Genomic DNA, 17735 nt, shown 5'->3' with positions numbered 1-17735 from the left:
ATGGTAGACCGCATTCTCAGACAGTTCGGTAGGAAGCAACATATTCCGAGACCATGTGCTGAGATTGATCCTTTTCATTACAAACGTGATAAGTGGTATGCTATAACAGTGGAGGATCAACAAAATTTTACACAAACGGACTTTTTGTGGGAAAATCGTCGACAAAGGGTAATTCTGGCGGAGTATGAAACTCAAGACCCAGAGTCATTATCAGAGTATTTTTGTTGGTATCGACGTCACTCGCACACTTTCATAGGAAATCCTGCGCATAATGTGGATAGAGGATACTAACACATGGCAGGCAGGCATGAGGCACCAGTACGTACATTACATTCCATTAGATGTTTGATGTCTTTATATGTGTCTTAGACCACTATCAAATCTTGTAATTTTTTTTTATTTTTTTTAGGCTTTAAGACATCAAGAATCGTACAGGTTGGCTCAGCAGACTATCCAAGATCTAACCAAGTCTAATGAAGTGAAGGAAATAGCAGAGATGTTTAGCCACATTAATACAGAGTCCATGGCTGCTGCCTCTCTGGGGACGATGTTGAGTTTCGCTCCCAATTATACACCACCGGCGGAGTATGTTGAGCCGCCTACTGTGCAAGTGCCTCGTCATCAACGTCCTAATGTACCAAGACCTGAGGCGCGTGGTAGAGGACGCCAATCAGGTAACAGACGGGGTCGAGGTCCCGTGGATCACCAATTGGTTGATGAGGAAGAGGTTCGTTTTGATCAAACTATGTCCAGCTCAACGATGCCTGCAGCTGATGATGCATATTACCCAATAATAGATTTTATGTCCAGCTCATCGACGTCTGCTCCTGAGGTCCAATCACCAGCGGTAATCAGAAGTGAAGGGCCTTTTCAGGCATTCGCATCGTCTGAGCTTATTAGCCTCGCAGTTATGGCCCGACAGTTTGGTGTTCAGACAAGCAGCTCTTATGGGATGACTGAGGGGCCTTTACCTGCATTCACTGGACAGAGCTCTTCAATTGGGAGGAGACTGAGTTTTACCGACGTGAGTATTCTAACCACTCAAATAGCTTGTATCTTGTTTAATTTCATTAATGTAATGGCTACCTTATGTGTCTATATTATTTATTTTGCATAGTCTCCCATGGCATTTGATGTTGGATCCTCACACATTCCTGTGCCGGATGTACAAACTTTAGAGCCACAGGTTAGCTTTTAATTCAAAGTATTTAGAGACTTGTGGTTGTTATGTGGTGTTTTGTCTTGGTTGCTTTGGTTGTTTGTGTTGGTATATGGTATTGGAGGAAGTCCTTGTTACAGGGGAGATGCTGTCCGATTTTACGTAGACAATATTTGGATAACACAGAAGAAGGCCCGGATGATTTTGCTTTCATGAGAGATGAGGGTCCAGTTCGATCTGCACTTTGGGAATGTAAAAAACTTGAATTTATCAGATCAGGTTAGTATGGTGGCAATGAATATTCTTTTTATTTGTTGGCCCATTTTTAAGGGGTTGATAATTTTCCTTGTATTATGCAATTAGGTATGTTATTTCAGAACAAGCAGGAAATGAAAGGCGCAGTGAGACAATATTGTCTCAAAGAAAAGAAAGAGTTCATTTGTGATCAGTCCAAAGGTAAATTTTGGAGGGTTATTTGCAAGCGTCATATGTTGGGATGTGAGTGGATGATCCGTTTTAGAGAAATTTTAAGTGGTATGTGGAAGGCAGGCAAAGCAGTTCTCCACCACAGTTGTCTCACGAATGATTACAGAAAGGATCATTCCAATTTGAACAGTCACCTAATTGCTACTACGTTGATACCATATATTATGGTCGATCCATACATCAGTATTAAGTCAGTTCAGCAAAAAATAAAAGGATTGCATACATTTACTCCTAGTTATAGAAAAGCACAAAAGGGGCGTATTTGGTGATTTTGTAATGGTATTTGGTGATTTTGAAACCTTTTTCAAGACATTGCCCCGATACATGGCTGCCTTAAAATATTTCAATCCGGGGACCGTTGTTGAGTGGGAGCACCAATCAACTACAATGCAAGGTGAACACATCTTCAAGTTTCTGTTCTGGGCTTATAAACCAAGCATCAATGGATTCAAAAGTTGCAGGCCTGTCATCTCAATAGACGGTACTCATCTGTACGGTAAGTATGAGATGAAACTGCTAATTGCTGTTGGAATTGATGTGAACAATAACATTTTTCCACTTGCATATGCTATTGTTGCACGTGAGAGCTTTGAGTCCTGAACGTGGTTCCTTGTGTTGTTGTGGAGACATATTGTTCGTGAGAGACAAGGAATTGGACTTATTTCTGACCGTCATCAGGGCATCTTGCAATGTGTCCAAACACATGATTGGTTACAACCACCATCCACACACCATAGGTTTTGCGTTCGGCATTTGAAAAACAACTTCAATAAAAAGTTCCTCAGCAGTGACCTTGAGAAGCTAATGTGGTTGGCGGTTACAGAGCACCAGAAGAAAAAGTATAAAATGAGGATGGAACAAATCAAAACAATGTCACCTCCAGCGCATCTGTGGTTAAAAGCTCCTCCGGAGGAGAAATGGACATTGCATAAGGACAACGGTCATAGGTGGGGGGCTATGATAACGAATGTCTTCGAGTCTTACAACGGTTTATTGAAGAAAGCTCGTGGATTGCCCGTTACTGCCATGGTCCGTTATACGTTTAAAAATCTTGTTGATCGGTTTGTTGAGAGAAGCACCCTTGCTGATTTGTTGATTGCGGATAAAAAGTTTTGGCCGCGCGCTGTTGAAAAGAAGTGTGATGAATACTGGGAGAGGTCCCTAAAGCATACTGACATGCAGCAATACAATGCAACTGAAGGGGTCTTTGAGATTCTGACATTTGCACACGAAGGTAAGAGCGAAAATATCCATAAAGTCTCTGCCGAAGGGAAAAAGTGTTCGTGTGGGAAGTGGAGAAACTACCATATGCCATGTTCACATGCAATTAAATTTTGTGATATCCGCGGAATTCAACCAAAGACCTATGTTAGCAAGTACTACAGTTGCAGGTTTTACAAGCAAACGTACAGTGGAAATTTTTCACCGTTGGGTGATGAGGCATATTGGCCACCTTCTCCCTTCAGTTTAATTGCAAACACTGAATACGAGCGAACTTCAGGAGCGCGGACTACAACTAGAAGGAGGAATGAAATGGATATAGCTCCTGCTCGCATGACTAGAAAGTGTAGTACGTGCAAGCAAACAGGTCATAACAAGAATCGCTGCCCCGACAGAAATCAGTAGTTGTTGTTGCTTGTTGGTTTTTATATTTTTTCTTAAGTTGTACGATTGTTGTTTCCTTATGTAATCTTCCAAGAATATATAACATGTCTTGTGCCGTTTAATAGTTAGTATGTAATTTAACATTTACTACTCAGTTAATGTGTGACGTTTATTTAACTTATATTTTATTTTTTATTTCTGTTCGCATATATAACACATATTTAATTATTGCATGTGTTAAAATATTTATTTGAGTTAATCACTGAAATTAACTATATGCTTTAAAAATTAAAAAAATCAATAATTTTTTTTTATTGAAAACACAGCCGAATATGATTTAAATAGAGGCAACGTCTTACAAACTATTTGTAAAACGCTAGGGGAAAAATTAATGAAAGGTATAACGTGGACTGATCCACGTTATACATCACGTTATACCTTTTAATTTTTAATTTTTTTTAATTTTTCCGTGATCTGACAATGGAAAAAAATTTTGGGGTATAACGTGGACTGCTCCACGTTATACCCGTTTTGGTCTGTAAATTTTTGGCTACCCCTTTTGGTTTATACCGTGTATTTTTATACCCTTTAGGCTCCGGACTCAAAATTCGATGTGCCAATGGTACATTGGATTTGGGCAATAACATTTTCTTTCAATGAATAATAATGAAGTGACAAAATCATTTTTGCCTTTGATTTCTTTGCCATAGTCGTAAAATGAGATTATATAGTTGGAGACCAATTATTATGATTATCAAGAGAGTGCAAAGAATAAGATAAAGTATTCAGGTTATTCAACCATTAGTAAAGCGAGTACTATATATTAAATCAAATCTCAGATACTCTTCTCGGTCATATAATGTCAGTCACATACATTAGACACGGATCAATATCTCTACCGGTGTTTTAAAAGGCGAGGGCGTAAGGCGGGGCATTTTACGTCTGTCTCAGTGAGGCATAAGCCCCGAGACACGGAGCGTAAGCCTCACGGGGTTTTAATTTTTAGTATTTTATAAAATGATATAATTATAATAAATACTTTTAAATAGGTGAAATAGCGTAAAAAATTAAAGAAAATTATAAATAAGTGATATATATATATATATATATATATATATATATATATATATATATGCTCCACACCCCCCCCCCCCCTCCAAAAAAAAAAACTAATTAGAACAATCTATTATACCTTACTTACAAGTGCAAGTGACTGCTCGTTACTTTTTTGAGATAGTAGAAGGCAAGATAAATAATTGAAAAAGAATATATATATGCTCCACCCCCACAAAAAAATTAAATTGAACAATCTATTATACGCTACTTACAAGTACAAGTGACTGCTCGTTACTTTTTTGAGATAGTAGAAGACAAGATAAATAATTGGAAAAGAATATATATTAGGCATTCTAGCAATAAAAAAAGGTCTTGACTTTTAAATTTAATGTTTTAGTTCCTTTTTAAAACATTTGAGTAATTACATGTTAACTTTTGAGAATTTGGGCATTATATTAAGGACTTATTTAACAAATTTCGTTTTAGTTCGAAGAAGCTTTCTAGGCTTACGCCCCAACAAAAAAAACTCACCCCAAACGCCTGGGCGTACGCCCCGAATTGCTGGGCATACCCCTTTGGAGACTTTCGCCCCGACCCATCGCCCCGGAGCATTTTTGGTACGCCCCGCCCCAGGGCTAGCCCCGGGACTCACCCCGAAAACGCCTTTTAAAACACTGATCTCTACAACTTATAAGAATAAACAGTCAGGTTATACTCATGAGATATATGATATATATTGATTTTGTCTTTCCCTTCCTATCGTGATTAGAAATATTTCATGGAAGAACATTTTCAAAGCAAGGATTCAAGAAAAAGGTTCAATATCTTTCTATTGGAGCTTCCCTCGTATCTTTTATCAAACATAATGATGCGAATCGAGCTTTTTTGCTTAGCCATATTCTTAGAAATATTATAATTAACTTTCGGTTTTATAAATTAATCGTCAAAGTAGTAAATTAAAGAATCAGAAATATATGTTTGAATTAAAACACACTTTTTTTAGTAAACCCTTTCGGTTACCTTACTTGTTGTAATTAATTATTACAATACTATTCACCTCTCTGATTACAGATAAGTTTAGAATCAATTATAACATAAAAGAGATAGATGTCAATGAATAATGTTAACAATCTATCAATATCACAGTTAACGATATTATTTCTTCCGCCTCTTTCAATTACAGAATTAGCAATATGTTAACATGTAGTACACAATAGATATACGTTATCAAATTAAATTACATCTAACTGTAAAGCGGATAATAATATAATAGAAAGCTTTAGCTTAAGCACGTGAAATTGAGAAATTACTACTCCCTCCGTCCCAAAAAGATTGACACTTTTCGCTTTTCGAGAGTAAAACGAATTGTTCTTTGACCGTAATTTTTTCATGTCTTTTAAATATATTAAATAATTAATTATGGTGACTTATATTACTTTTTATGTAGTTTCCAAATATGTAAATTTTATTTCGAAAGAATTAAAGATTCTATGTTGAACATATGATCAAAATTAAGAAATTTGACTCTCGAAATACGATAAGTGCCAATATGGAGGGAGTACTATATAGAAATATCGAGATTCATCATTTTTTTAACACAAGAATAATTTCTCTATATTGGAATTATTACTTCTAACAGAAATATCTTTGTCCATTAAATATAAAAAATAGTTAAGAAAGATAATTCCGCTATTTAATTAGAAGCATAAACTAAATATTTCCAATACTAAATTTGAAGAAATAATGGAAGAGGGAAAAATTAACAATGAAACAATGTATTTTGCAGCTCTCCTATTCGGTTCCCCCCTCCGCAGCCCAAAGAAGTTGTCCTATTTATAGACATTCTCAAAAGATGTAAATGACTTTTTATCCCCTCTCTTAATTTGGCAAGTTGCATGTTCCAACACTCAATTGTCCAAGTTGATTTAAAATTGACTTACGATAGATGCAGTTTGCCTTCGATCTTGAAATGGTAAGTTCACTGCACCTCTTTCTCTAAATCGGCAAATTGCAATATCATGTTTCGACAAGTTTTCATTTTAGTAGAGACCTGCTTGCTTTTAAGTGGGGGCTTGTGTACAATGTATAGGGCCTTTTCTTTTGGGATTCTTAAAAAAGATATACCGCCAGACAAAATTGTTTCTTTGTTTTACGCGGATTGTCCTTTGAAGGCACTGGTCTTTAATTTTTGTCCCTCAAATTGGTGTCTTTAAATTTTGTCCTTCGTCGAATACACCGAAGTTTTGGGTTCGATCCCCAGATCAGTTAAGAAAAAAAAATCGCAAGATAGAAGTTTGTAACAAAATTAAATTTATTCGGGCAAAAATTAAATCTTAAGGTAAAGGTTTGCAAGAATCTAGCTAAGTAGTTATTTTTTTTATTTTTTATTTTTATTACTTTAAGGCAAACTCTACCTTAAGCTTTTGGCCCAGTCTCAAATTTTCTAGAATTCAGCTACTCTTTTTGTATCTAAGATGATTCAGAGGCAAATAAGGCAAGTATAACAGACGATTCATCCTAACTGTTGCAAATACCCACACATATGCTTCCATGTTGCAACATCCATGAAAGTACAGAAATTAAAGATAGCATTGCATGGAGCCTACCAACTCAAGACCATGGAAAGAATAGGAAGACCTTCGGAAGAAACCAAATGAAAGAAGGAAGTAGCTAGTTAGTTAAATGTAGAGTTCGCCGTATGCCTTCAAAACTCTGTCTTCGCAGGCAAAACTCTATCTTGCGAATCCAAGCTCTATCTTGCAATGTTTTTTTAAAAAAAATTGATTGAGCGGAAGTTCGAACCCGAAACCTAAAAATTTTAGGAGAAGGAAAAAATTTAAAGACCAACAATTTGAGGGGCAAAAATTAAAGACCACCCCGAAATAAAGGCATTTCTGCGAAATGCCCAAATAGTTTTAACCCGCTATAGCCCAAAAAAAATAAATTCCAGTCACTATAGCCTAATGCTAAAAAATACAGCGCCACTCCTTCACTTTGTTTCTGTACTTATCTCATCAATGGCTCCTCCTTGCTTCAACCTAAATCCTCACTTAAAAAAATCAAAATCACTATCACTATTAATATGATTCTATTTCAGATTCAAAAAAAGACAATCGTCGTCTCTCTCAATTTCATCTTTCTCGCTCTTAATCGGATTTCATTTTCTTTTTTTCTGTATGAAATTCATCAAAAACAAAAAGGAACACATCACCAGCCTTCCACAACTCATTACCATAAAAATTGTCATTAAACTACCAACACCATTATAAAATGTATAAACATTATATAATAATGTATAAGAGATGTTTCTACATCAATGTACATTGCTATACAATACATATACACATTATTGGTAATGTATCTATACTGTATAAATAGTGTATACACGTTGTATAACGGTGTAGATACATGTATCATGCACATTTATCTTACAAAAACACCATCCTACCGTCATTGCACCTCCATTTTAACACCTTAATCACCAAACAAGAAAAAAAGAACAAGAATAAGATACAGAAGTCATCCAACAATTTTCTGTTGAACCTATTTCATTCAGATATGACAGCTCTTCCTCTTTGAGATGGGAGTTTATAAAACATTCGTTCGACCATTCTTATTATTCGAACTGAAGACCTTAATTTGAGTTGTAGCAAGAAGGAGAAAAAAAAGAAAGAAACAAAGAAGAAAGAGAGAAATACACGCAAAAAAGAAATAATTTTGGTAGAAGAGGATAAAACCTCTGCCAATTATAAGTTTTAATCTCGGCAAGTTATTCATTTTTTGTAGTGATATAAGATAGAGAGGGAGAGATAGGGACATCTGGAAAGAAGAACAAAGAGAGACATAGGGGGTTGATTGACAAGACAAAGTCACGTGGGAGAGAAAAAAAGGAATAGTGACCAGGTTTTTAAAGAAAAACTACGTATTTTTTACTACTATTAAGAATCACTGGGCTCTTTTTTCGTCGTCCGTTATGAACCCCTCCATAAAAAATAAAAAATAAAAAATTTAGGCTCCATATTAAATAGGCTCATAAACAAATTATAAAAAAAAAATTATGGGCCTTGTATATATTAAATAATAATTAATATTAAAAAAAACTTATGGGCCTCATATTAAACACCAATCAGTATTAAAAAAAAAAAGTGGAACCCATCACATCCAAACTCACTGGAAAAAAAAGTGGACCCCATATTAACAAAATCAAGCAATATTAAAAAAAAATGAATCTCATATTAAAAAAATAAATAATGTTAAAAAAAATTATGGGCCCCATATTAAATACCATTCGTATTTGTAGCAAACACTAATATAATAAAGTTTTAAATACGGAGCACAAACTACAATATTATATTAATCGTGTTCTCATAATAGTATCCCATATTGACAAAATCAAGCAATATATTGGAAAAAAAAATTGGGTCTCATATTAAACAGGCCCATTAAAAAAAAAATTGTGGGCCCCATATATATTAAACAACAACTAATATTCAAAAAAAAATTGTAGACCCCATATTAAACAGGCCCATTAAAACAACAAAATTGTAAAAAAATAAATTGTGGGCTCCATATATATTAAACAACAACTAATATTAAAAAAACAATTGTTGACCCAATATTAAACACCAACCAGTATTAAAAAAAAAAAAAAAGTGGAACCCAGCACATCCAAACTCACGGGAAAAAAAAGTGGACCTCATATTAACAAAATCAAGCAATATTAAAAAAAAAAGTGAATCTCATATTAAAAAAACAAACAATGTTAAAAAAAAATTGCGGGCCCCATATTAAACACCATGCGTATTCGTAGCAAACACTAATATAATAAAGTTTTAAATACGGAGCACAAACTATAATGTTATATTAATCGTGTTTTGAACATAGTATCCCACATTGACAAAATCAAGCAATATATATATAAAAAAAAAAATGAATCCCATATTAAAAAAATAAATAATGAAAAAAAAAAAAGTGCAGACTTTGTATTCTTAGCAAACACTAATATAATAAAGTTTTAGATACGGAACACAAATTACAATGTTATATCAATCGTGTTTTGAACATAGTATATATATATATATATATATATATATATATATATATATATATATATATGCATAGAAATAGTGCAAACTAATAATGTCCAAAAAGGTGGGCCCCATACTAAACAAAACCAAGCAATATAAAAAATTAAAAAAAAACTATATAAAGCATGGGTTTAGACCCATGCTTCATCGTCCGTTGTCCCTTAAAAAAAAGGGTGAGCCCTATACTAAATAACACCGAGCAATAAAAAAAAGGAAGGAAAAAAAGTGAAACTCACCACATCCAAACTCACGGGAAAAAATAGTGGACCCCTATTAACAGAATCAAGCAATATTAAAAAAAAAAGTGAATCCCATATTAATAAAATAAACAATGTTAATAAACAAATACTTAGAAAATCAAACAATTAAATCAATAATGATGGATTCATTACCACATGCGTATCAACCCATTAGTGGGAGCAAATGAAATTATTGTACAGCAACATACTTAAAATACTTATATATTAAAATAAGATAGAATTTAATTACTTTTTTATTTTTTCCTTACTCTAATAAATGTGAAAAGAGATTAATGTCATAAAATAAAAAATAATATTAAATGGAGATCAAATAATTAATAAGCTAAATTAGTGAAATTATAATTCTAATTGACGTTTCCTTAAAAACCGTGTAAAGAATAACATAACAAAAAATATTTACTAAAAATTAAAAAATAGAAGTTCTTCATGGCCCCATATTAAACACCAACCAGTATTAACAAAATCCAAACTCACGGGGAAAAAAAAGTAGACCCCATATTAACAAAATCAAGCACTATTAAAAAAAATGAATCCCATATTAAAAAATCAAATAATGTTAAAAAAAACAAAAAAAAAAGCGCTTAAAAAATTAAACAATTAAATCAATAATGATAGATTCATTGCCACATGCATATTAACCCATTAGTGGGAGCAAATGAAATTATTGTACAACAACATACTTAAAATACTTATATATTAAAATAAGATAGAATTTAATTACTTTTTAATTTTTTCCTTACTCTAATAAATGTGAAAAAAGATTAATGTCATAAAAGAAAAAATAATATTAAATGAAGATCAAATAATTAATAAGGTAAATTAGTGAAATCCTAATTCTAATTGACGTTTCCTTAAAAAATCGTGTAAAAAACAACATGACAAGTAAAATAAGTTAAACAAAAAATATTTACTAAAACTTAAAAAATAGAAGTTCTTCATTTAAATAGAAAATCAAATTTCTACTTTGTTCGATTTTAAACATGTAAAATTAATATAATAATTTGAATTAGAATTATTCAAATCAAAATTTGATAAAAAACAATTATACGTATTACTTTACTATTACTACTATGTAGAAGAGCCGGTTTATAGAGGCAAGATCGTCGTCCGTGTTCGGTCCTACTTTTTTTTTTAAAAGTAAAAAAATCGTTTATGGTCCCACCCACTTTTTTATTTAAGGGCAAAAAAATGACGTTTTATACTTTATATTACCAACACTTCTAAAAAGTAGATAGAAAGTATCAACTGATGCTTAAATATTGTTATTGTTTTATCTCAAAGAGAGGAAAATAGTTTCCTTTTAAACAAGTCTTCTCTTTTAAAAAGTATTAATAAATTTTCGTAGCAAAAACGAATAAAATAAAGTTTAGATACGGAGCACAAACTACATTGTTATATTAATCGTATTTTGAACATAGTATATATATATATATATATATTATCATTATCTAAACACAACTACATATACATAGATACACTATAATCCGAAGTGTTGGGCCCATGCGCAGCACGGGCATGGGCTATGTAGTATTATATAGAAGAGCCGGTTGGCTCAACTTTTTCGTCGTCTGTTTCAATTTAAAAAAAAAATTGTGAGCCTCATATATATTAAATAACAACTAATATTAAAAAAAATGTGGGTCTCATATTAAACACCAACCAGTATTAAAAAAAAAAAAAAAAAGTGGAACCCACCACCTCCAAACTCATGGGAAAAAAAGTGGACCCCATATTAATAAAATCAAGCAATATTAAAAAAAAAAAGTGAATCCCATATTAAAAAAATAAACAATGTTAAAAGAAAGTGCATCCTATATTAAAAAATCAAACAATTAAATCAATAATGATGGATTAATTGCCACATGCGTATCAACCCATTAGCGGAACAAATGAAATTATTATACAGCAACATACTTAAAATATTTATATATTAAATTTGTACTATATAGAAGAGCCGGTTGGCTCAACTTTTTAGTCGTCCGTTCCAATTTTAAAAAAAAATTGTGGGCCCCATATTAAACACCAACCAGTATTAAAAAAAAAAAAAAAAGTGGAACCCACCACCTCCAAACTCACGGGAAAAAAAAGTGGACCCTATATTAACAAAATCAAGCAATATTAAAAAAAAAAGTGAATCCCATATTAAAAAAACAAACAATGTTAAAAAAAAAAAAAAGTGCATCCTATATTAAAAAATCAAACAATTAAATCAATAATGATGGATTCATTGTCACATGCGTATCAACCCATTAGTGGGAGCAAATGAAATTATTGTACAACAACATACTTAAAATACTTATATATTAAAATAAGATAGAATTTAATTACTTTTTCATTTTTTCCTTACTCTAATAAATGTGAAAAGAGATTAATGTCATAAAATAAAAAATAATATTAAGTGGACATCAAATAATTAATAAGGTAAATTAGTGAAATTATAATTTTATTGACGTTTTCTTAAAAAACCGTGTAAAAAATAACATGACAAGTAAAATGAGTTAAATAAAAAATACTTACTAAAAATTAAAAAATAGAAGTTTTTCATTTAAATAGAAAATCAAATTTCTACTTTATTTTATTTTAAACATGTAAAATTAATATAATATTACTAATATTAAGAAGCACCGGTTGGTGCTTCTTTTTCGTCGTCCTTTGTGGACCCCCCCCCCAATAAAAAGTAAATAAATTTGGGCCCCATATTAAACAGGCCCATAAAAAAAAATGTAAAAAAAAATAATTGTGGGCCCTATATATATTAAACAACAACTAATAATAAAAAAAAATTGTGGGCCCCATATTAAACACCATCCAGTATAAAAAAAAAAAAGTGGAACCCACCACATCCAAACTTACGGAAAAACAAAAGTGGACCCCATATTAACAAAATCAAGCAATATTGAAAAAAAAAAGTAAATCCCATATTTAAAAAACAAACAATGTTAAAAAAAATGTGGGCCCCATATTAACACCATGCGTATTCGTAGCAAACAGTAATATAATAAAGTTTTAAATACGGAGCACAAACTACAATGTTATATTAATCGTATTTTGAACATGGTATCCATATTGACAAAATTAAGCAATATATAACAAAAAAAAATGAATCCCATATTAAAAAAATAAACAATGTCAAAAAAAAAGTGCAGACTTTGTATTCTTAACAAACACTAATATAATAAACTTTTAGATATGCAGCACAAATTATAATGTTATATCAATCGTGTTTTGAACATAGTATATATAAAAAAAAAAATTGGGCCCCATATTAAACAGGCCAATAAAAAAAATTGTAAAATAAATAAATTGTGGGCCCCATATTAAACATCATCCAGTATTAAAAAAAAAAGTCGAACCCACCACATCCAAACTCACGGGAAAAAAAAGTGGACCTCATATTAACAAAATCAAGCAATATTAAAAAAAAGTGAATCCCATATTAAAAAAATAAACAATGTTAAAAAAAATTGCGGGCCCCATATTAAACACAATGCGTATTCGTAGCAAACACTAATATAATAAAGTTTTAAATACGGAGCACAAACTATAATGTTATATTAATCGTGTTTTCAACATAGTATCCACATTGACAAAATCAAGCAATATATAAAAAGAAAATGAATCGCATATTAAAAAAAAAAAAAATGTCAAAAAAAAAGTGCAGACTTTGTATTCTTAGCAAACACTAATATAATAAAGTTTTAGATACGGAGCACAAATTACAATGTTATATCAATCGTGTTTTGAATATAGTATGTATGTATATATATATATATATATATATATGCATAGAAATAGTGCAAACTAATAATGTCCAAAAGGGTGGGCCCTATACTAAACGACACCAAGCAATATAAAAAATAAAAATAAAAAAAAGAAGAAACTATATAAAGCATGGGTTTAAACCCATGCTTCATCGTCCGTTTTCCCTTTAAAAAAAAGGGTGGGCCTCCTACTAAATAACACCAAGCAATAAAAAAAAAAAGGAAGAAAAAAAAGTGAAACTCGCCACATCCAAACTCACGGGAAAAAAAAAAGTGGACCCCATATTAACAAAATCAAGCAATATTAAAAAACAAATGTGAATCCCATATCAATAAAACAAACAATGTTAAAAAACAAATGCTTAGAAAATGAAACAATTAAATCAATAATGATGGACTCATTGCCACATGCGTATCAACCCATTACTGGGAGCAAATGAAATTATTGTATAGCAACATACTTAAAATACTTATATATTAAAATAAGATAGAATTTAATTACTTTTTTATTTTTCCTTACTCTAATAAATGTGAAAAGAGATTAATGTCATAAAAGAAAAAATAATATTAAATGGAGATCAAATAATTAATAAGCTAAATTAGTGAAATTATAATTCTAATTGACGTTTTCTTAAAAAATCGTGTAAAAAACAACATGACAAGTAAAATGAGTTAAACAAAAATATTTACTAAAATTAAAAAAATAGAAGTTCTTCATGGCCCCATATTAAACACCAACCAGTATTAAAAACAAAAAGTGGAACTCACCACATCCAAACTCACGGGAAAAAAAAAGCAGACCCCATATTAACAAAATCAAGCAATATTAAAAAAAATGAATCTCATATTAAAAAAACAAACAGTGTTAAAAAAAGTGCTTAGAAAATTAAACAATTAAATCAATAATGATGGATTCATTGCCACATGCGTATCAACCCATTAGTGGAACCAAATGAAATTATTGTATAGCAACATACTTAAAATACTTATATTTTAAAATAAGATAAAATCTAATTACTTTTTCATTTTTTCCTTACTCTAATAAATGTGAAAAGAGATTAATGTCATAAAAGAAAAAATAATATTAAATGGAGATCAAATAATTAATAAGATAAATTAGTGAAATTATAATTTTAATTGACGTTTTCTTAAAAACCCGTGTAAAAAACAACATGACAAGTAAAATGAGTTAAACAAAAAATATTTACTAAAAATTAAAAAATAGAAGTTCTTCATTTAAATAGAAAATCAAATTTCTACTTCGTTTCATCTTAAACATGTAAAATTAATATAATAATTTGAATTAGAATTATTCAAATCAAAATTTGATAAATTTGTTTTATATGTATTACTTTACTATTACTACTATATAGAAGCCGGTTTATAGAGGGAAGATCGTCGTCCGTATTCGATTCTACTTTTTTATTTAAGAGTAAAAAATCCTTTGTGATCCCACCTACTTTTTTATTTAAGGGCAAAAAAATGACGTTTTATACTTTATATTACCAACTCTTCTAAAAAGTATATAGAAATACTTTATTATATTTCTATTTTTCTACTATATAGAAGCATCGGTTTACCCATGCTTCGTCGACAGTCACTCTTAAAAAAAAAAAAAAAACAACTGGACCCCACCCTCCCCAAACTCATGAAAACAAAAGTGGACCCCACCCTCTCCAAACTCACGGAAAAAAAAAGTGGACTCCATATTAACAAAATCAAGCAATATAAAAAAAAAAAGTGAATTCCATATTAAAAAAACAAACAATGTCAAAAAAAAAGTGCAGATTTTGTATTCATAGCAAACACTACTATAATAAAGTTTTAGATACGGAGCACAAACTACAATGTTATATTAATCGTGTTTTGAACATAGTATCCAATATTGACAAAATCAAGCAATATAAAAAAAAAGTGAATTCCATATTAAAAAAAACAATGTCAAAAAAAAAAAGTGCAGACTTTGTATTCGTAGCAAACACTAATATAATAAAGTTTTAGATACGGAGTACAAATTACAATGCTATATTAATCGTGTTTTGAACATAGTATGTATATATATATATATATATATATATATTATATGCATAAAAATAGTGCAAACCCATGCTTCTATATAGTACTAATATATGCATAAAAATAGTGCAAACTAATAATTGCCCAAAAAAAAGTGCACTCCATACTAAACAACATCAAGCATTATAAAAAAAAAAAAAAAAGTGGAACCCATCATCTCCAAACTCACGGTAAAAACAAAGTGGACCCCATATTAACAAAATCAAGCAATATAAAAAAAAAAAAGTGAACCTCTTATTAAAAAAATAATGTAAAAAAAAAAGTGCAGACTTTGTATTCGTAGTAAACACTAATATAATAAAATTTTAGATACATAGTACAAACTACAATGTTATATTAATCGTGTTTTAACATAGTATGTATGTATGTATATATATATATATATATATATATATATATATATATATATGCATAAAAATAGTGCAAATTAATAATGTCAAAAAAAAAAAGTGCACCCATATTAAAAAATCAAACAATATTCATGTAATTTCTAAAGTATCTCATTAAGTCAATAATGATGGATTCATTGTCGCGTGCGTATCAATCCATTAGTGCGAGCAAATGAAATTACTCTAATAAACGTGAAAAGAGATTAATGTCGTAAAAAAAAAAAAATCAAATGGAGATCAAATAATGAATAAGGTAAATTAGTCAAATTATAATTCTAATCGACGTTTTGTTAAAAAACCATCCAAAAGATAACATGACAAGTAAAATGAGCTAAACCGAGAATATTTACCAAAAATTTAAAAATAGTATTTGTTCGTTTAAATAGAAAATCAATTTCTACTTTGTTTCGTTTTAAACATGTAAAATTAATTTAATAATTTTAATTAAAATTATCTAAATCAAAATTTGATAAAAAATAATAAGTATTTTACACCTTTAAATTAATCGAATTAAAATTGAAAGTATCAACTGATGCTTAAATATTGCTATTGTTTTATCTCAAAGAGAGGAAAATAGTTTCCTTTTAAACTAGTCTTCTCTTTTAAAAAGTATTAATAAATTTTTGTAGCAAACACGAATAAAATAAAGTTCTAGATACGGAGCACAAACTACAATGTTATATTAATCGTATTTTGAACATAGTATATATATAAACACAACTACATATACATAGATACATTATAATTCGAAGTGTTGGGCCCGTGCGCAGCACGGGCATAGGCCATCTAGTACTATATAGAAGAGCCGGTTGGCTCAACCTTTTCGTCGTCCGTTCCAATTTAGAAAAAAAAAATGTGGGGCCCATATATATTAAACAACAACTAATATTAAAAAAAAATGTGGGCCCCATATTAAACACCAACCAGTATTAAAAAACAAAAAGTGGAACCCACCACCTCCAAACTCATGGGAAAAAAAACGTAAACCCCATATTAATAAAATCAAGCAATATTAAAAAAAAAAAAATTCCATATTAAAAAAAACAAACAATGTTAAAAAAAAAAGTGCATCCTATATTAAAAAATCAAACAATTAAATCAATAATGATGGATTCATTGCCACATGTGTATCAACCCATTAGTGGGAGCAAATAAAATTATTGTACAGCAACATACTTAAAATACTTATATATTAAATTTGTACTATATAGAAGAGCCGGTTGGCTCAACTTTTTCGTCGCCCGTTCCAATTTATTTTTAAAATAATTGTGGGCCCCATATATATTAAACAACAACTAATATTAGAAAAAATGTAGGCCCCATATTAAACACCAACCAGTATTTAAAAAAAAAAGGGAAGAAAAAAAAGTGAAAACCACCACCTCCAAACTCACGGGAAAAAAAAAGTGGACCCTATATTAACAAAACCAAGCAATATTAAAAAAAAAGTGAATCGCATATTAAAAAAACAAACAATGTTAAAAAAAAAAAGTGCATCCTACATTAAAAAATCAAACAATTAAACCAATAATGATGGATTCATTGCCACATGCGTATCGACCCATTAATGGGAGCAAATGAAATTATTGTACAACAACATACTTAAAATACTTATATATTAAAATAAGATAGAATTTAATTACTTTTTCATTTTTTCCTTACTCTAATAAATGTGAAAAGAGATTAATGTCATAAAAGAAAAAATAATATTAAGTGGAGATCAAATAATTAATAAGGTAAATTAGTGAAATCCTAATTTTAATTGACGTTTCCTTAAAAAATCGTGTAAAAAATAACATGACAAGTAAAATGAGTTAAACAAAAAATATTTACTAAAAATTAAAAAATAGAAGTTC

The 17735-nt window shown here is 30.3% G+C and overlaps 1 pseudogene; it reads left to right on the top strand.

Moving 5' to 3' along the window:
* The window catches only part of LOC132637375 (carotenoid 9,10(9',10')-cleavage dioxygenase 1-like), a 36603-nt pseudogene continuing 18868 nt past the window's right edge, over positions 1–17735 (top strand).

The sequence above is a fragment of the Lycium barbarum genome, chromosome 4 (genome assembly GCF_019175385.1).
Source record: "Lycium barbarum isolate Lr01 chromosome 4, ASM1917538v2, whole genome shotgun sequence".
NCBI lineage: Eukaryota > Viridiplantae > Streptophyta > Magnoliopsida > Solanales > Solanaceae > Lycium > Lycium barbarum.
Note: the sequence above shows the minus strand (reverse complement) of the source record. Positions and strands in the feature narration are given on the sequence as shown.